Source organism: Giraffa tippelskirchi, chromosome 2 (genome assembly GCF_054371585.1).
Source record: "Giraffa tippelskirchi isolate mGirTip1 chromosome 2, T2T-mGirTip1v1.2.pri, whole genome shotgun sequence".
Classification (NCBI taxonomy): domain Eukaryota; kingdom Metazoa; phylum Chordata; class Mammalia; order Artiodactyla; family Giraffidae; genus Giraffa; species Giraffa tippelskirchi.
Genome location: NC_137276.1, coordinates 87,262,147 through 87,283,772, shown reverse-complemented (window position 1 = coordinate 87,283,772; position 21,626 = coordinate 87,262,147). Strand labels below are relative to the sequence as shown.

The window sequence follows — 21,626 nt, the reverse complement described above, 5'->3', positions numbered from 1 at the left end:
TCTCTCAGCATCAAGGTCTTTTCCAATGAATCAATTCTTTGCATCAGGTGGCCAAAGTATTGGAGCTTCAGCTTCAGCATCAGTCCTTCCAATGAATATTCAGGACCGATTTCCTTAGGATTGACATGTTTGATCTCCTTGCCATCCAAGGAACATTCAAAAGTCTTCTCCAATACCTCAGTTCAAAAGCATCAACTCTTCAGCACTTAGCTTTCTTTGTGATCCAACTCTCACATCCATACATGACTACAGGAAAAACCATAGCTTTGACTATATGGACCTCTATTGGTAAAATAATGTCTTTGCTTTTTAATATGCTGTCTAGGTTTGTCTCCTCACGTCATAGAACTTCTATGACACAAGTTTTATTCTTTTCCCTGCCGCAAACTCTGTGATGTAGTTTTACTGTATTCTTATATATTATGCGTCCAAAGAATAGAGTTCAAATATTTAGGGGAACAATATTCTTGACAAAATTTTAGGAAAGGGAGCCATAAAGTGGAAGAATATTTTTTTCTAACTCTGGGCCAATAGGTTTGGATGTATATAAATATATACACGTTGTTACAGACTGGAAGTTTGCAAATGTGTGACTATATTTATATGGTTATACCCAAAACATATATAATCTTTTTCTTAATCCGCAATTTTGCACCTATGCAAAATTTGGAATCTGATAAAGGACTACCTTATCTATACTCAGTTTGATGTAAAGCCAGCAAAATCTCTGTCATTATTTATTTTAATTAATTCAATACGAATAATTAATGATGGCATTATTTTCTTCATTCCCCATTGGCAACTTGAAAGGCAGTTCTAACTCTAACTCAACGCCTCAGGTTCATCCGCAAGAAATTGTCACCTTGTTATGGATTGTGACCTCTGACCCTGCCACTTTCTTCCTGTAACTGTACTGCCTTTGCACATTTAATAAACTTTGAACATAGTTAAAAGATGTCAACACAGAGAAATGGTAGGTCCTGCAGTGAAAAGTTCCATTGTTTCTATACATCTAATTGACTTTCCACATTACAGAAGATAAGGGAAAATATCAATAAAATTACTTATTCAGTCCGATGCAGTCTTTATTATTAATATGCTAAACACATTGCATTCAAGACATTGACACCTAAACACTGTTAGAAGTATCAAAATGACTTCTCATTAATAACCATTATATTAATCACTGTTGCCCAGAACTAGGATCTGACTGCGAAATCCCCTGGTGGAAATTGCTATAATCGTTCAAACTACAGGAATGAATATTTTTCAGCATAATTACTACTGTCGTCTTATTGAAAAATATCCCATTAGATGGCAGCTTTTAGTTACGTAAATCGTGTTGATTAATTTTTAATTTCCAGCATTTATATGACATTGCACAAGTAAAGATCTTTGATAATTTAAATGGTTAGCTGAGCAATTATTAAAATAACTTACAGCAATTCAAACATTCATTTACTTACTAGAAGTGCCATACATCATTAACTGCTGATTAAAATAAAGTTTGGGAAATTGCAAGTGCTAAATTGATCACTAAGATGTGTTTTTCAGGGTGTTTTTTGAAAATATTCATGTCGTGTAGGATGCCTCAGCTGTAATGATAAAGCTCCAGCATAAATGTTTCAAAGCAAGGGAATTTAAATTATACCAGCAATGTGGTATCCCAGTCATGTGCTCAAGTACACATTTGTGCCTCTCAGGAGACAATTTAAATGGTCTATAACATTAGTTTTTAGCCACTCCAGTACCTCTTTCATTTAAAACAAAACGTTTTGGTGCTCATGAGTGAAGAATAATTTCCCAATCTGAACTGTGCATTTTATGGTTTTTATTGACTTATGTGAATCTTTATATTAACTATGACTTCTTAGGTAAACTTTATATGTATTTCAGAAAATTATTTATTTAGCTTATAAAGCTATAGTGTGGGTAACATGACGCAAGGAATATAGAGGGGCTAACTAGTGTATAGGATATATTAAGGAGTAAGTAATGTTCCCCATATTATAATGTTTCATACCATAATCCCTCAATCTGTTGCCATTTGTACAAAGACAAATGTTTTATATAAAAAATAATTGTCCTTTTGATTCTTAATGTCTCCCTACATTAGTCTTTGTAAATTAAAAACAAAGACAAAAAAAAATGTAGTTGGTTTTCAGCTAAGTTAGCTATCAATTCTTATGGTTTTAGTAAACAGAATAAAGATTTAAAAGTGGCAATTAGACATAAAAAGCTGCGTGTTACCATTAATAAGTAATTACCCCCAAACCCCATTGGAACTACAGACAAACTTGAAGGAGAAATTAGGTCCAATGTATCACAATATTACAAAATCAAAAATTTCCACTTTGAGATGTTTTTATGTAATTGCTTCAGAAACACTGACAGTTTTTATAGTCAAGCAGTTAAGAGGAACTGGCAGATGACAGTTGTTTAGTTCATTCTATTTTCCAAAAATCAGCATAAATTCACTAAAACTCATACACAAATATTTTTGTAAAATAAACTCTGACAAAGGTCAAGAAGTGGTCTTTATAGTCTTTCCTCTCAAAATATTTTTATCTCAGTTGGAGAATAAAGATAAGACGAATAATTGCTGTGACAAGTGCTAAATTACATACAAACTCAATGTTTGAAGTGAATAGGAAGGAAGTTCTTAACTGGGTTTAGAGGGATTTTAGAAACCTTAGGGCAGAGACTACTGACTGGGTCCTGAAGGACAAGAATTTACTAGAAGAGTGTTCAGAAGGAAAGAAGTCCAGGGAAAAGAAACATGGTGTGTACATGAACAGAATAATAAAGACTACATGTGCCTAGTTCCTGGAAAACTCTAAGTGCTCAATAAGTATTTGTTGAGTGAATCAATCAATGAGTAAATAACTGAAAGTGGAAGAAAGGTCATCAAAAGGATCAAAAGACATCCAAAGAAGGAGAGGTAAACATATTTGTCTTTATAATTTGGTCTGATTTTGTCTACATTTTGGTGATTTTTTTTTTTTTTCTGTTTCACAAGCTCTGTTTCCTGTTTTTGATTCTTACACAAATGTTATCTAAAGTGCTCCCTGAGTCCCTCTCTCTTTTAATCTGCTGTCATATTTATTTCTGATATTTGTTTGTGCATAGTCTTGTGTGTCTAGATGTACCCTTCAAACCTCCCTGGCCATGTTCTGTCTTAGTGCTGTGTGGTGTGGTCCCAGGCTCCCATATAAATCACTTCCTAGTTGAGTTCAGCCAGGGGATGATGTCGGGAGGATTAGAGGGCAAGAAGAGTAGAGAAGCCGGCATGTGTCTACCCCTTGCCCTTGCAGGGGTTATTGTTGTTGTTGTTGTTTGAGTCACTAAGTCATGTCCGACTCTTTTGTGACCCTATGGACTAGAGCCCGCCAGGCTCCTCTGTCCATGGGATTTCCCAGGCAAGAATGCTGGAGTGGGTTGGAATACTGGATGGACTCAGAATACTGGAGTGGGTTGCCATTTCCTTCTCCCGGAGATATTCATGACCCAGGGATTGAATGCATCTCTTGCATGGCAGGGAGATTCTTTACCACTGAGCCACCTGGGAAGCCCTTGCAGGGGTTACACATTTACATGATTCTGCATCCTCCCAGATAGGCTCTTCATGCTGCCATCTTCCATGTGGTGATTCTAACCCAGACTCCAATATACCATGTCCTCTAGTTGTGTCCTTGGGAAGATTTTGATATTATTCTCTTGAGATTTAAATATAAAATGTTATCTAGTTAAGTTATCATATAGAAGATGAAACTGAAGTCTGGAAATAATATTTCCCAAAGTCTTATGTCCTAATAGATATTAAAACCAAGTAAATGCTCCTATGATATCTCATGCAGTGTTCCTTTGATAATACTCCAGTGCTACCTCATTGAATGCATTTGACAAAGAAATTGCATATTACAAATAATTAGTGTCAAAAGAAAAAAAAAAAAAGTTAGGGAATAAGGAGCAAAAGAAACATTGTGCCAGAAAGGAATGTTTTGGACTTCCCATACCAGAAAAAAAAAAACCTGGATTAAACAGGAATTTTTTTTTCCCCCACATGTGACCCAATTCAGTCAGTTCAGTCACTCAGTCATGTCTGACCCTTTGCAACCCCATGGACTGCAGCACGCCAAGCTTCCCTGTCTGTCACCAACTCCCGGAGCTTGTTCAAACTCATGTCCATCGAGTCTGTGATGCCATCCAACCATCTCATCCTCTGTCATCTCCTTCTCCTCCTGGCTTCAATCCTTCCCAGCATCAGGATCTTTTTCAATGAGTCAGTTCTTTGCATTAGGTGGCCAAAGTATTGGACGTTCAGCATTGGCTGAAGCTTTGCCTTTGGCTCAGTTGCTCCACTGCATGCTCATAGCATCTCAGTGATTCTCTTGTTGCTTTCTCCATAGAACATGTAATTTTAGGTATTACATCTTTGTTCAAATAGGGAAGAAGGAGATAAAAGCCTCCTAAGTCAAGTGGATCCATTTTTATCTTGAAAGCAAAATTTCCTAGAGATTCCTATAATTCTCAGTGGATTTCATTTGAATCTTATTAACTAAAAGTACACCACATGACCACACAGTTACAATGGAGACTGAAAAAAAAAATCAGTATTTCGATTTTCCAGCCTACTTAGTGGAGGCCACGGCTGAGAAGTAAGTTGAGAATAGGTGATGAAAAAAAGGGCACCATTTTAAATGCAGCTGGATGAGAAAATGCCATCTTTGAGAGAGGTAAATGGTGTTGTTGACAAAAAAAAATGATACTAAGAAATAACTGGGCTAATGTCCTGCTTTGAGACAGTGAAGCTAAAAGGTGTTGGACAAAACACAGGTTATATGTTAGATTTTTATATGTGGAAGCTGAGGCTCAGAGAAGGAGAATGATTGTCCGATAAATGGCATTGCTGATTTTCAGAACTGGCTATAATTCAAGTGTTTTCAAATTTTCTACTATCCTGTTTAGCCATGATATATGTTAGCTACTATGAAGGAATTCCTGATCCTCAAATAGGCATACAACCACTTCATAGATGTTTTACCATTCCTCTACCCCCACAGGCCTCACAGTGACTTTTGTACTTCAAAGCTCTTCTCCATATTTTATTAGGAAAATATTATTTCATTTCTATGAAGATTTTATGGAATGTAAACTAATAGTAGTTTATTTTTCCCTAAGACTCATATCTGTTAGGAATGACACTGAGTTGTACATACCACAGAAAAGAGATTTTATTAATAGTGTAAATCTCAAGATAGTTTAATAATTACATAGTCTGTGCTCATACTTCAGGTCACTTTACCCTTTAGAGATATTTTTTCACTGAACTGGTGTAGTTTATGCCTTCTTAGCACACACCATATATATTCTGATTATTTCTAAGAATGTCTGCCATGAAAGAGCATGGTAGATATAACTGATATTTTGCTGATTCTGCTTAGTTAAATATTACATTAATATCTCATTTTTATCCAAATTTGTATCCTCTGTAGCATTCAGTCTGATATCTAACACAGAATACAGGCTTGTGTACCCTTCCTTTATGGATTCTTCTTTAATGATTGATATTTTGCTTCCTATACACCACCCTGATAACCACCAATGCATGCTTCCTATGTACTTATCTCCCGTCAATACATTGCATTTTTAAAGGTAAGTTAAATAAACTTTATTTTAAAAGCAATGATATAAATGAACCTATTTACAAAACAGAAGTTGAGTCAAATAGGTAGAAAACAAATGTGGTTATCAGGAAGGAAGCAGGAAGGTAGGGATAAATTGGGAAACTGGGACTGCCATATACACACTACTATATATAGAATGCCTGATGAACTATGGAGAGAGGTTCGTGACATTGTACAGGAGACAGGGGTCAAGACAATCCCCATGAAAAAGAAATGCAAAAATGCAAAATGGCTGTCTGAGGAGGCCTTACAAATAGCTGTGAAAAGAAGAGAAGCAAAAAGCAAAGGAGAAAAGGAACAATATTCCCATGTGAATGCATAGTTCCAAAGAATAGCAAGGAGAGATAAGAAAGCCTTCCTCAGTGATCAATGCAAAGAAATAGAGGAAAACAACAGAATGGGAAAGACTAGAGATCTCTTCAAGAAAATTAGAGATACCAAGGGAACATTTCATGCAAAGATGGGTTCGATAAAGGACAGAAATGGTATGGACCTAACAGAAGCAGAAGATATTAAGAACCGGTGGCAAGAATACACAGAAGACCTGTACAAAAAAGATCTTCATGACCCAGATAATCACGATGCTATGATCACTCACCTAGAGCCAGACATCCTGGAATGTGAAGTCAAGTGGGCCTTAGAAAGCATCACTACGAACAAAGCTAGTGGAGGTGATGGAATTCCAGTTGAGCTATTTCAAATCCTGAAAGATGATGCTGTGAAAGTGCTGCACTCGATATGCCAGCAAATCTGGAAAATTCAGCAGTGGCCACAGGACTAGAAAAGGTCAGTTTTCATTCCAATCCCAAAGAAAGGTAATGCCAAAGAATGCTCAAATTACCACACAATTGCACTCATCTCACACGCTAGTAAAGTAATATTCAAAATTCTCCAAGCCAGGCTTGAACAATACATGAACCATGAACTTCCAGATGTTCAAGCTGGTTTTAGAAAAGGCAGAGGAACCAGAGATCAAATTGCCAACATCCTCTGGATCATCGAAAAAGCAAGAGAGTTCCAGAAAAACATCTATTTCTGCTTTATTGACTACGCCAAAGCCTTTGACTGTTTGGATCACAATAAACTGTGGAGAATTCTGATAGAGATGGGAATACCAGACCACCTGGCCTGCCTCTTGAGAAACCTGTATGCAGGTCAGGAAGCAACAGTTAGAACTGGACATAGAACAACAGACTGGTTCCTAATAGGAAAAGGAGTATGTCAAGGCTGTATATTGTCACCCTGCTTATTTAACTTATATGCAGAGTACATCATGAGAAACGCTGGACTGGAAGAAACACAAGCTGGAATCAAGATTTCCAGGAGAAATATCAATAACCTCAGATATGCAGATGACACCACCCTTATGGCAGAAAGTGAAGAAGAACTAAAGAGCCTCTTGATGGAAGTGAAAGAGGAGAGTGAAGAAGTTGGCTTAAAGCTCAACATTCAGAAAACTAAGATCATGGCCTCTGGTCCCATCACTTCATGGCAAATAGATGGGGAAACAGTGGAAACAGTGTCAGACTTTATTTTTTGGGGCTCCATAATCACTGCGGATGGTGATTGCAGCCGTGAAATTAAAAGACGCTTACTCCTTGGAAGGAAGGTTATGACCAACCTAGATAGCATATTAAAAAGCAGAGACATTACTTTGCCAACAAAGGTCCGTCTAGTCAAGGTTATGATTTTTCCAGTGGTCATGTATGGATGTGAGAGTTGGGTAGTGAGGAAAGCTGAGCGCCGAAGAATTGATGCTTTTGAACTGTGGTGTTGGAGAAGACTCTTGAGAGTCCCTTGGACTAAAGGGAGATCCAACCAGTCCATCCTAAAGGAGATCAGTCCTGGGTGTTCATTGGAAGGACTGATGTTGAAGCTGAAACTCCAATACTTTGGCCACCTCGTGCGAAGTGTTGATTCATTGGAAAAGACCCTAATGCTGGGAAGGATTAGGGGCAGGAGGAGAAGGGCATGACAGAGGATGAGATGGTTGGATGGCATCACTGACTTGATGGACATGGGTTTGGGTAAACTCCGGGAGTCGGTGATGGACAGGGGGCCTGGTGTGCTGTGATTCATGGGGTTGCAAAGAGTCGGACATGACTGAGCGACTGAACTGAACTGATATATAGGATAGTTAGTTAATAAAAACCGATTGAATAGCACAAGGAACTCTATTCAGTGCTCTGTAATGACGTATATGGGAATAGAATCTAAAAAAAGTGTTGGTATATGTATGGGTATGTGTATATGTGTATGTATAATTGACTCACTTTGCTGCACAGCAAAAACTAGCAATATTGTAAATCTACTATAGTATAATAAAAATGATTTTTAAAAGATATAAAATGTGTTGTATTATACAACATTGATAATATAGACAGTATGTTTTAACAACTTTTAAACAATTTTTGAAAGGTTTCTATTGGAGTATAGTTGCTTTGTAATATTATATTAGTATCTGCTGTACAGCAAAGTGAATCAGCTGCACATATACATATATCCCCTCTTCCTTGGATTTCCCTCCTGTTTAGGCCAGCACAGAGCATTGAATAGAGTTCTCTGTGCTACACTGTCAGTTCTCATTAGTTATCTGTTTTATACATAGTAGTATATGTATTCCAATCCCAGTCTTCCAATCCATCCCACCCTTGTTCTCCCATTGGTGTCCATGCATTTGTTCTCTATGTCTGTGTCTATACTTCTGATTTGTAAATAAGTTCACCTGTACCATAATAGTCCATTGATACATGTACCATATCTTCTTTACCCATTCATCTTGTTGATGGATATTTAGGTTGCTTCCATGTCCTGACTATAATAACCTTAGAGTTTAATCTATAAAAAATATTGAATATCTATGTTGTACACTGGAAACTAATATTATATTGTAAATCAACTATATTTGAATAAAAATAAGAAACAGTAAAAAGCAAAAGCATTAAAAGTTTAAATTGTAGGAAATTATAGTGTATATCAATTTATCATTCCTTGATTAATACTAGTTGCTGTATTTATTATAGAAAGTTGACTCTCTCATTCTTGCCTGAATGCCTGAAGTGAGAAGTACACTGGCTTCTCTGTAGGTTCTCAATTTCCAATTAAAAATAGAATTACCATATGACCAAATCAACTGTTAGGCTGAGATTCTTCTAAATTAAAGAAAGTGTAAGACCTAACTCTGAGAAATAAGTGGATGGAGGTTGGATCCAGGTGCTGGCATCTAAATAAATAGAAGAACCATTCTGTTATTTGCTTTTAGGGGAAGGTGGGGAAGACACCCTTGACTGCAAATGTTCTCCCAGAGTGAGGGGAAAGATGGAGGGCTCAACCGTTCAAATCCCATTTCCCAATCTAGAGGCTCCTGGGGATTCTGCAGGTTTGAACTTCCTCCTTGGCTGGCTTCCCTTCAGACATTCTCTAGGCTGTGGTCTTAACTGTCCTGTAGTTGACTTTCTCCATGTGTTTTATGACATCAGGTTGTTTGTCATTAGAAGTTTTCTTTCTCTCTTAACTATCACATATGTATTAATGTGGATATCAGAATGGAGAGCGGAGGAAAAATACTTGTGGTTGATCCATCACTTTTATAGGTAGTTTTCATGACATTTTTCTGAGACGGCTCAGTTTTCTGGTTTTCATGCCACTGTGGAGCTGCCATTTTGAAAGGCCATACTTTCAAACCGCAGGCTTCCCTCGTGGCTCAGTGGTAAAGAATCTACCTGCAATGTAGGAACTCTGGGTTGATCCCTGGGTCAGGAAGACCCCGTGGAGAAGGAAATGGCAACCCACTCCAGTATTCTTGCCTGGGAAATCCCATGGACAGAGGAGCCTGGTGGGCATCTATAGTCCATGGGGTTGGAAAAATCAGACACGACATAGTGTCTAATCAATGACTCTCAAATCTCAGCTTATGCTCACTTCAATCTCCAGGAAGCAGGGAGACATTACAGTTCTTCACAGGATTATCTCAAACAATATAAAATCAAATGTGTTGAACAATTAACAGCTCTTTTTCTAGCACTTAAAGTGGAAGGCAGGGAAACAAGAAAGAAGGCAGGATCAGGAAAGATTATTTCTGCCGGTTCAAGGAACTGATGTTTTATGCAGAAGACCTTCAGGTATCACTTAAGATCTGAAACTGAAGCTGACCATTTTGAACGAGGTCTTATTTTACCACTCCATTAAATGAACAAGCAAAAAAAAAAAAAAAAAAAAACAATGGAAAATAAAACAGGAATGTGAAAATATGCTCTCACATCATAGATGCATAGTACATTATACAACATATTTCTTATTTCCTAGCTGGTTCTAAAATAAAAAGGACTTTAGCTGCTTCAAAAAATGGTCATGTAATAAAGCTACAGAGAAAGGAAGAACAGACCATGGAACAGAGTAAATAAAATGCTAATGACTGTGGTACTATTTGGGTAGAGAATAGATTGGATTCTGAGCAATTAGTTAACAAAAGGAGGCAATGGTGAATTTCACAGCCTTCCCATCAGAAAGAAAGTAGCTTGCTAGTTACTTAGGGAAGCTAGTATATATTTTCAGTTTTTTCTGAATCTTAATTTTAAATTCCTCCAATGTCAGGAAATTTTTCATCTGTGAATTGATAATTCTGGAAGAAATATAGTAGAGCTTGGAGGAAAGAAAAAGAAATTTGAGGTGAGATAAATTTGGTTTTGGCACTGCCATGTGTGAGCTCTCCTACCCTTAGGAAACTCTGAAAGTCTTAATGTTTCATCTTTTACCTTGAAGTGGTTTAACTGTACGTTGTGCATCTGACACAATGGGTTCAATAAAGGTTAAAGGCTAAGTTTTTAAAATGTGAACTACACCACCACCACCATTACTCGCTGCACAACCTCACACTCACATCATTTTTCTGTTTTGATCAAAATCTGTTCTTTTTCCTTAAGGTTAATTGTTGATGATCATGTTAGATTGGTGGGTTAAAGACACACAAAAGGGCTCCTTGAGCTTTCGTGCTGAGGACTTGGGTAGCCAGTTTTTGTGTTAGGGCACATAAATGCCAAATTGGTAACATCATTCCTTTGTGCCATATTTCAAGTTCTTGCAACAAATTAATACAGCAGTAAAACAGAAGGAAAAATATCAATAGAAGCTGCCCATTTTTGCCAACACTTATCTTAAGCCCAATACCTTGATTTATATGCACAGATATTCCTTTTCTAGAACACAGAAAGAAAGACTAATGACTTTGAAGGCACCCTTGAAAATAATTATTCCCATGTCCTCTATCTGCCCCTTTTCACCTTGGTGGTCCTCAAACATTCTTTTTCTTAATAGCACCAGAGGTGGTAGGGGGTAAGAAGAAGGGGTAGACAAGGCGATTTTGTGTACAGTTATAGATATGGCCTTTTGTAGTTTAATTTTTGAAACTGCAGCCTTTGGTTCTTTGAATCTATTTACACAGATGTTGGGGAAGACGGCTTGTAACCATCTACCACTGGCCTTGTGGTCACCTTTGCCTTAAAGCAATCTCTGGGAGGTACATTAAAAATGATTGTATTAGACACCCATTTCTAAAATACCGTGTTTTTATTCCACGTTGTCCTTTTGGAATGTAACCTAACCCATATTCTTTAGACAAGGCGTGTTTACTTAGTATTATATGATTAGTTCATTTGGAGACCTATGGTTTTCTCATGCTAATATCAGTAGTCCCTACAATATATATAGGGCAAGCTAACACATACTCTATTATGCTACTTAAATGAATATTTCAAAAATGTTAGCATTGAGTTTTGACATATTGTCAACATTAAAGAAAAAAAATAAATCTTACCTCATTTTTGGGTTTCAGACTGACGTTAAGGAAAATATTTTAAGGGGGCCATAAAAAACCACAAACTGAAATATACAAATATATGAAAATATAATCACTCAGCAATATCATTAAAATTAGCAGGAGATTTTATTCTACTGTTTTCATCATTTTGCTATTATTAGCTACTACAGGGGACATTACAAGAATTCAATGAATACGTTTTAATGTTGCGTTTGAAATCTTGCTTTCTCACCTTTTATTGTTAATATAGAACTAAGTAGCTGGGTCCTTCCTAGCTCTTCTTTTAAGAAATGTTTTCTGTTCCTTCAGATTTTGCAGGTGTACATGTCCTGCTGCTATGCCAAATGCTTCATCCCACCAGGAGTTTTTACCTGGCCGGTGTCATGGCTGCCAAACTGAGGGAAGAACACCATGTTGGACTGTCAGGAAGATGTGTGCTGGGTGGTTTCCACCCACCAAGTCAGAGAAGTTACATATATGATGGCACAGAGGAGCCTGCCTAGTGACAAGGCAGTTCCTCTACTTCAGCTAACTCTGATTGTGCTCCCTAACTGGTCATATGGACCTCCTGCTGCAATGCCTAATAACTGCAGCTCAGATGCCAACGTCTTTTCTCACCTTTTTACCAGGAAGGAAGCATTGTCTTTGATTGTCCATCAGGGCTAATCCTTTCTCAGCATGATACTTGTTAGCATAATTGCAGAGAAAGAACCAAAAAAGTGCATTAGGAGCTGTTCCTTTTAAAAAAAATATGCTGTTGCCCCTTGGTTTCTGTGGGGGATTGGTTCCAGCAACCCCTCTGAATATCCCCAGATTTGTCAGTGCTCAAATCCTTATGTAAATTGGCATAGTATTTACATTTAGCCTATGTACAACCTCCTGTATACTTAAAATCGTCCGCAGATAGCTTATACCTAACACAATGTAAATGCTATATAAATAATTGTTGGGCATGGCAAATTCAAATTTTACATTTTGGAACTTTCTTGAATTTTTAAAAAATATTTTCAATCTGCAGTTGGTTGAATCTGCAGATGCTGATCCGGGGATATGGAGGGTGGACCATATGTAATTTGCAGGAAAAAAAGCACTGTATATGTTTCACTAATTCTTGTAGTTAAGATTTCTTTCAGTTATCATATTTTTTAATTTTCTTTTCATTAATTTTATGTATTTAGAAACCCTATTCAATTCCCAGAAACCTTTGTAATAATCTCTATTAACATGATCATAGTGCAGAGAAGCTTCTAGTTAATATTTTCAAAGACTATTATCTCCAGGAAAACATGAATTATGAACAATTCCAGTTACTTTTGGAACACATTTGGTCATATGGTTGAGTTGAAAATGAAGAATGGAAGAACTTAATTTTGAGATCTCTTTCCAAAAGAATTGTGGAGTCACTAAAATGCCTTTTATTCAATCTTCAGAGAATAAACTGAGGAGAAAAATATATTTGTCCATAAATGGATTATGTTGTCAGCATAGAGATTAAAAATGAGCAGCAAATATATACTTGGAGAAGTATTATTTCTATTTAATAGAATATTGATATACTTGAACTTTTAAAAAAGAGAAAAGATTCAAAATCATTATTTAACAAAAGGGAAAGAAAACATAAATGGTATCCCTGTTTAAAGAAATTATATCTTGAAAAATTTAATGTTAATGTTCAAGGTAAAAGACAAATAGTGATTAAGAAGATTGTAGAAGTGGAGAATCAACATATATCATACATTTGTCCATCTATTTTTTGTCAACCTATAACACTGCTGAATTTTTGTTTCTGCACAAAGTTCAAAAGCAGGCAAAATGTCAGGACAGTGATTGAAGTTGTGTGGGGCTTTATTTGACCCAACTCATAAATAAAGTTTAAAGAAAAGGATTTTATTTTTTATTTCACAAGTGATTTTTAATTCTGTAGCCACAGTTTCCCCACATTTTTATATGACATCTTTTCTGTTACACTTTTTAAACTTTAGATACAGTTTATTAAGAAGTTAAAAGGGAAAGACATTCTTTCTGCTAAATAATATATCTTATTTAACTTAAAAATGATTAACCTTTTGGATATCAAGAGTTGAAACAGCTGGGGTCACATTTATTTGTATGTCCTCAAACAGCGGCTGCGAACATGCAGGAGCGCAATGGCTGCAACCCCACGTCCAAGGTCAGGGGTGGAGGCCGAGAGGAGCTACCACACATCCAAGGTAAGCAGCAGTGGCTGCTCTTTGCTGGAACAGCCATGAAGAGATACCTCACATCCAAGGTAAGAGAAACAAACCCAAGTAAGACGGTATGCACTGAGAGAGGGCATAAGAGAGCAGACAGACTGAAACCACAATCACAAACAACTAGCCAATCTGATCACACGACCATAGCCTTGTCTAACTCAATGAAACTAAGCCATGCCATGTGGGGCCGCCCAAGAGGGTTGGGTCATGGTGGATAGGTCTGACAAAATGTGGTCCACTGGAGAAGGGAATGGCAAACCACTTCAGTATTCTTGCCTTGAGAACCCCATGAACACTATGAAAAGGCAAAATGATAGGACACTGAAAGATGAACTCCCCAGGTCAGTAGGTGCCCAATATGCTACTGGAGATCAGTGGAGAAATAACTCCAGAAATAATGAAGGGGTGGATCCAAAGCAAAAACAACACCCAGTTGTGGATGGGACTAGGGATAGAAGCAAGGTCCAATGCTGTAAAGAGCAATATTGCATAGGAACCTGGAATGTTAGGTCCATGAATCAAGGCAAATTGGAAGTGGTCAAACAGGAGATGGCAAGAGTGAACATCGACAACCTAGGATTCAGTGAACTAAGATAGACTGGAATGGGTGAATTTAACTCAGATCACCATTATATCTACTACTGTGGGCAGGAACCCCTTAGAAGAAATGCAGTAGGCATCATAGTCAACAAGAGTCTGAAATGCAGTACTTGGATGCAATCTCAAAAACGACAAAATGATAACTGTTCGTTTCCAAGGCAAACCATTCAGTATCACGGTAATCCAAGCCTATGCCCCGACCAGTAATGCTGAAGAAGCTGAAGTTGAACAGTTCTATGAAGATTTACAAGACCTTCTAGAACTAACACCCAAAAAAGATGTCCTTTTCAATATAGGGGACTGGAATGCAAATGTAGAAAGTCAAGAAACACCTGGTGTAACAGGCAAATTTGGCCTTGGAGTACAGAATGAAGCAGGGCAAAGGCTAACAGAGTTCTTCCAAGAGAACGCACTGGTCATAGCAAACACCCTGTTCCAACAACACAAGAGAAGACTCTACACATGGACATCACCAGATGGTCAACACTGAAATCAGACTGATTATATTCTTTGCAGCCAAAGATGGAGAAGCTTTATAGAGTCAGCAAAAATAAGACTGGGAACTGACTGTGGCTCAGATCATGAACTCCTTATTGCCAGTTTTAGACATGAATTGAAGAAAGTGTGGAAGACGACCAGACCATTCAGGTATGACCTAAATCAAATCCCTTATGACTATAGAGAGAAGTGAGAAATAGATTTAAGGGACTAGATCTGATAGACAGAGTGCCTGATAAACTATGGATGGAGGTTCGTGACATTGTACAGGAGACAGGAATCAAGACCATCACCAAGAAAAAGAAATGTAAAAAAGAAAAATGGCTGTCTGAGGAGGACTTACAAATAGCTGTGAAAAGAAGAGAAGGGAAAAGCAAAGGAGAAAAGGAAAGCTATACCCATTTGAATGCAGAGTTCCAAAGAATAGCAAACAGAGATAAGAAAGCCTTCCTCAGCGATCAATGCAAAGAAATAGAGGAAAACAATAGAACGGGAAAGACTGGAGATCTCTTGAAGACAATTAGAGATACCAAGGGAACATTTCATGCAAAGATGGGTTCAATAAAGGACAGAAATAGTAGAGACCTAACAGAAGCAGAAGATATTAAGAACTGGTGGCAAGAATACACAGAAGAACTGTACAAAAAAGATCTTCATGACCCAGATAATCACGATGGTGTGATCACTCACCTAGAGCCAGATATCCTGGGATGTGAATTCAACTGGGCCTTAGGAAACATCACTATGAATAAAGCTGGTGAAGGTGATAGAATTCCAATTGAGCTATTTCAAATCCTGAAAGATGATGCTGTGAAAGTGCTGCACTCAATATGCCAGCAAATTTGGAAAACTCAGCAGTGGCCACAGGACTGGAAAAGGTCACTTTTCATTCCAATCCCAAAGAAAGGCAATGCCAAAGAATGCTCAAACTACTGCACAATTACACTCATCTCACATGCTAGTAAAGTAATGTTAAAAATTCTCCAAGCCAGCCTTTAGCGGTACGTGAACCATGAACTTCCAGATGTTCAAGCTGGTTTTAGAAAAGGCAGAGGAACCAGAGATCAAATTGCCAGCATCAGCTGGATCATCGAAAAAGCAAGAGAGTTCCAAAAAAATATCTATTTCTCCTTTATTGACTATGCCAAAGCCTTTGACTGTGTGGATCACAATAAACTGTGGAGAATTCTGAAAGAGATGGGCATACCAGACCACCTGACCTGCCTCTTGAGAAACCTGTATGCAGGTCAGGATGCAACAGTTAGAACTGGACATGGAAAAACAGACTGGTTCAAACCCAGATCTTCCACATTACAGGCAGATGCATTTACCACTTGAGCGACCAGGGAAGCCCCAACATTTAAATCAGTAAACTTGGAATTAAGTAGATTACCTTTCACAGTTGTAGGTAGACATCATCCAGTCAGCTGAAGGCTTTGGCAGAAAAAGTCTGACTTCCCAAGAAGATGGGATTCTGCCAGAAGTCTACCTCTGGACATGAACTGCAGCTTCCCTGGGTTTCCTGTCTGCTGGCCCATCCTGCAGATTTTGAGCTTGCCAAATCTCCACAATCATGTGAGCTAATTCCTTAACATAAATCTTTCTTTTTACATATATATATATATATATATATATGTATATACGTGTGTGTGTGTGTATACATGTGTGTATATACACACACACACACACACATATCCTGTTTGTTCTGTTTCCCTGGAGAGCACTGAGTAATATTATAGCCAAAGGTTTTTATCATTTCTATTCTATTAAAACATCCCTTGATATTCTCCCCTTGCAGCTTTACTGAGATATAATTGAAGTATAACATTGTATAGGTTTGAGTACAATGTGATGATTTGTGTATATTAATATCACAAAATGATTACACAGTAAGGTTACTTAACACATTCATCACCTCATTTATCTACTGTCATGTTTTGAGGGGTGGCAGCTGCAGTGAGAACATTTAAGATCTATTCTCTTAGCAGATTTTAAGTGTGAAAGTGAAAGTTAGTCACTTAGTCGTGTCTGACTTTTTGTGACCCCATGGACTGTAGCCCACCAGGCTCCTCTGTCCATTGAATTCTCCAGGCAAGAATACTGGGGTGGGTTGACGTTTCCTTCTCCAGGGGATCTTCCCAACCCAGGGATCGAACCCAGGTTTCCTGCATTGTGGGTGTATTCTTTACTGACTGAGCCACCAGGGAAACCACTAAATAGAAAATGCAGTATTTTTAAATATAGTTATCATGTTGTACATTAGATCCTCAGAACTTATTCATCTTAAAATTGGAAGATTGTACCCTTGGACCAAATCTCCCCATTTCCCCAAATCCCCAGTCTCTGGAAATCATGGTTCTATGCTCTATGAGTGGCATCTTTAAGATTCTACATGTAAATGAGAAATACAGGCGTTGTTCTTTCTCTGTCTGACTTATTTTACTTAGCATGATACCTTCAAGGTCAATCTATCTTGTTACAAATGACAGGATTTCCTTTTCTTTCGGCTCAATAGTATTCCATCACACACACACACACACACACACACACACACACTACAGACACACACATGTCAGTCATTCAATCATGCCTGACTCATTGCAACCCCATGGAATGTATAGCCTGCCAGGTCCTCTCTGTTCATGGGATTTTCAAAGTAAGAATACTGGGGTGGGTTGCCATTTCCGCTTCTAGAGGATCTTCCCCGCAGGCATCAAACCGGCATCTCTTGTGTCTCCTGCACTGGCAGGCAGATTCTTTATCTCTGTGCCACATGGGAAGCCCATACACACACACACACACACACACACACACACACACACACACGTATATATAATATGATAAATTTAATTGTGAAAGTGAAATGAAAGTGAAAGTCGCTCAGTTGTGTCTGACTCTTTGGGACCCCATGGACTATACAGTCCATGGAATTCTCTAGGCCAGAATACTGGAGTGGGTAGCCTTTCCCTTCTCCAGGTGATCTTCCCAACCCAGGGATTGAACCCAGTTCTCCGACATTGCAGGCAGATTCTTTATCAACTGAGCCACAAGGGAAGCCTATATATATAATAAGTTTAATTGTAACTGGAAGGAATTTGAGCTTAGTGTTTGTAAACATCTCAACTCTTTTAAGGTAGATCCATGTAGAAATCCTTAGTTTAATTCCCCTTACTAATGAATTAAGTCTTATTTTCTCTAGAGGCTCAAATAATACGTCAATATGGCATATTAGCTCTTTCCCTAACCATATGCAATTAATTAAGAAAAAACTGAAATTATTACTTACACTAAGAAATCTAATATTTTCAACTTACCTTTTTTCATTCAGTTTAAATGTTCAACAGTCTATTTTAGATAAACTTAATGGAAAAAATGCTTGGATCTTGAAGGTAAAAAGAAGAATATTAAAAAAATTAGAGTTTTAGGCAGTATCTTTGACAGCAAAGCTGATTATTTTGACTATGTAAATTTATTTACAAGTAAAGTGTGTGCAGGTAGAAATCTTGTTAACTCACATTGTGTATACATCCTTCAGTGATGTCCTCGGGATGTTGGTCAAATAGATCCTGCATTGAATTACGATTACAACCTTAATGCAAATAGTACATGAGAGAATTTTTAAAAGAGAACACATGGACATACTGGATGGTCATCCAGTCATACTGTTTCTCTTGCATATGTATATATCTGTGTAATTTTAGATATTTACAGAGATTAGAAAAGGGTCAAGCGATTTGAAGGAAATTCAGAATTTCTTTGAAAGGAGAGGATTAATTTTAAAATGAATTTTCAGTTAAACAGGGAAACGGGATAAGGATTTCCCCTATTTTAGCAAAAAGATGTAAAGCCCTTTGCAGACAGAAAGTGCTCTCTCTGAGTGACCTATTATTGGCCTTTACTGCGGGAATAGATTTGTTTTGGTAGACTGTTGTAGCCAGCTACCTGCAGAGAGAAGGGAATCCTAGTAGAAAGAATTCTTAATACAGTAGTTAAATATTCCTTCATTTGGGTGAAGCTTTCCCATATGGTATTCCCTTATATTCAACATAATTTATAGGTTCTTAATTTTAAAACCCTTTATTTCAGAACAAATGAAAATAATTTAATCTTTGACAAGAGAATTGGATATCCCCATGGAAGAGCTGTAGCTTATTCAAATCAAGTCCACCCTGGAATGACCAAGAACAAGATGTAAAATGAATGAGAAAAGAAAATACAGCAGAACGTACCAGATGTTTCTCATGTGTTGGCTGTACATATATCTTTCTTTGTTAGCTTTTAGCTGCAGATTGACTGCAGTGTACATCATTTTATACACAATAGACAGCTATGCATCATGTATTCACATATGGATATCATCTCTTGTAAGATTTATTGAAATGGAAAGATAGGAAAACACAACATGACATATATGCTGAATTCTATATAGGCAAGTGTGAATTATATAGTTAGATGCTCTCTTCCAGGGATTTCTTATCACTGTCTCACTGGGTAGTGTCAGGATTAATTGGTTAGTTTGTAGGCTCTTTGAAGCTAGAAAACTCTGCAAGTGCTGATCATTATGGAGGTAACTCAAGAGTGAGGCCTAAGTGGTTGCAACCTCATCAGCTCTTCGAAATGTGTGTCTAGACTGATTCACCGTTTTCTTTTAGTGTTTTATGGATTGGAAATTTCTTATCAGATTTTGAAGATGTTACATGTTCCATTGAAATCTTACTAATCTGCAATACCAATCTTTTTTCTTTGTATTATGTTTCTGAAAATAGATATGATTCTAAACCTAATTTATCAAAGAATGATTTTGACATACATTATAACCAATCTACCATTTGATTGATTAAACTGTAGTTCTCTTAATTAGTGCAACTGAAGTCTAGTTAATTTGCATGAAGATAGCTGTTCCCATTTTTATACACTAAAAGACATTAAGAGAAGTATTCATTGTTTCCATAAAACTCATATAGCTTTTATTGGCATGTATCAATCATTTCTAATTGTAAAAACATCAATTCTGAAATGTTATATATCTCTTTTAAGTATTTATATTGTAGATACTTAAACATGAACATGATTTCCTTAATTCAGGAGTCAAATTCTGCATGTGTTTTTCTCTGTCCTCTTACTTTGATTGTAATTATATGGATAATGTGTCAAAAAGTATGAAGAATAGTGATGTACTGGTAATATATTTTCTTTCTTTTTTTAAGATTTTTATGTGGACCATTTTTAATCTTTATTGAATTTGTTACAATATGGCTTCTGCTTCATGTTTTGGCCTTTTGATCTTGAGGCAAGTGGGATCTTAGCTCCCTGACCAGGGATTGAACACACACCCCTACATTGGAAGATGAAATCTTAACTACTGGACCACCAGGGAAATCCCATATTTTATTTCATTCTAAAAGATGATGCTGTGAAAGTGCTACACTCAATATGTCAGCAAATTTAGAAAACTCAGCAGTGGCCACAGGACTAGAAAAAGACAGTGTTCATCCCAATCTCAAAGAAAGGCAATGCCAAAGAATGTTCAAACTACTGCACAATTGCACTCATCTCACACACTAGCAAAGTAATGCTCAAAATTCTTCAAGCCAGGCTTCAACAGTATGTGAACCATGAATTTCCAGATGTTCAAGGCGGATTTAGAAAAGGCAGAGGTACCAGAAATCAAATTCCCAACATCTGTTGGATCATCAGAAAAGCAAGAGAGTTCTAGGAAAACATCTGCTTCTGCTTTATTGACTACGCCAAAGCCTTTGACTATATGGATCACAAACAAACTGTGGAAAAACTCTCTCTGAAAGAGATGGGACTACCAGATCACCTGACCTGCCTCTTGAGAAATCTGTATGCAGGTAAAGAAGCAACAGTGAGAACTGGACATGGAACAACAGACTGGTTCCAAATAGGGAAAAGAGTACATCAAGGCTGTTTATTGTCACTCTGCTTATTTAACTTATATGCAGAGTATATCATGAGAAATGTGGGGCTGGATGAAGCACAAGCTGGAATCTGGATTGCTGGGAAAAATATAAATAACCTCAGATATGCAGATAACACCACCCTTATGGCAGGAAATGAAGAAGAACTAAAGAGCCTCTTGATAAAAGTGAAAGAGGAGAGTGAAAAAGTTGGCTTAAAGCTCAACATTCAGAAAACTAAGATCATGGCATCTGGTGCTATCACTTCACGGCAAATTGATGGGGAAACAGTGGCAACAGTGACAGAATTTGTTTTGGGGGGCTCCAAAATCACTGCAGATGGTGACTGCAGCCATGAAATTAAAAGATGCTTACTCCTTGGAAGAAAAATTATGACCAACCTAGATAGCATATTAAAAAGCAGAGACATTACTTTGCCAACAAAGGGCCATCTAGTCAAGGCTATGATTTTTCCAGTAGTCATGTATGGATGTGAGAGATTTTAAAGAAAGCTTAGCGCTGAAGAATTGATGCTGTTGAACTGTGGTGTTGGAGAAGACTCTTGAGAGTCCTGTGGACTACAAGGAGTTCCAACCGGTCCATCCTAAAGGAAATCAGTCCTGAATTGGAAAGACTGATGCTGAAGTTGAAACTCCAATACTTTGGCCACCTAATGTGAAGAACTGACTCATTTGAAAAGACCCTGATGCTGAGAAAGATTGAAGGCGAGAGGAGAAGGGGACGCCAGAGGATGAGATGGTTAGATGGCATCACTGACTCGATGGACGTGAGTCTGAGTAAGCCCCGGGAGTTGGTGATGGACCGGGAAGCCTGGCATGCTGCAGTCCATGGGGTTGCAAAGAGTCGGACA

At 37.5% G+C, this 21,626-nt stretch overlaps 1 long non-coding RNA gene across 1 annotated transcript in view; it reads left to right on the top strand.

The window, feature by feature from the left end:
* Window positions 1-21,626, top strand: part of LOC145539813 (uncharacterized) — a 373,122-nt gene that overhangs the window by 217,996 nt on the left and 133,500 nt on the right. The window contains exons 6-7 of the long non-coding RNA XR_014077971.1: window positions 11,812-13,712; window positions 16,237-16,409. This is a non-coding gene — a long non-coding RNA (uncharacterized LOC145539813). The remainder of the gene's footprint in view (window positions 1-11,811; window positions 13,713-16,236; window positions 16,410-21,626) is intronic.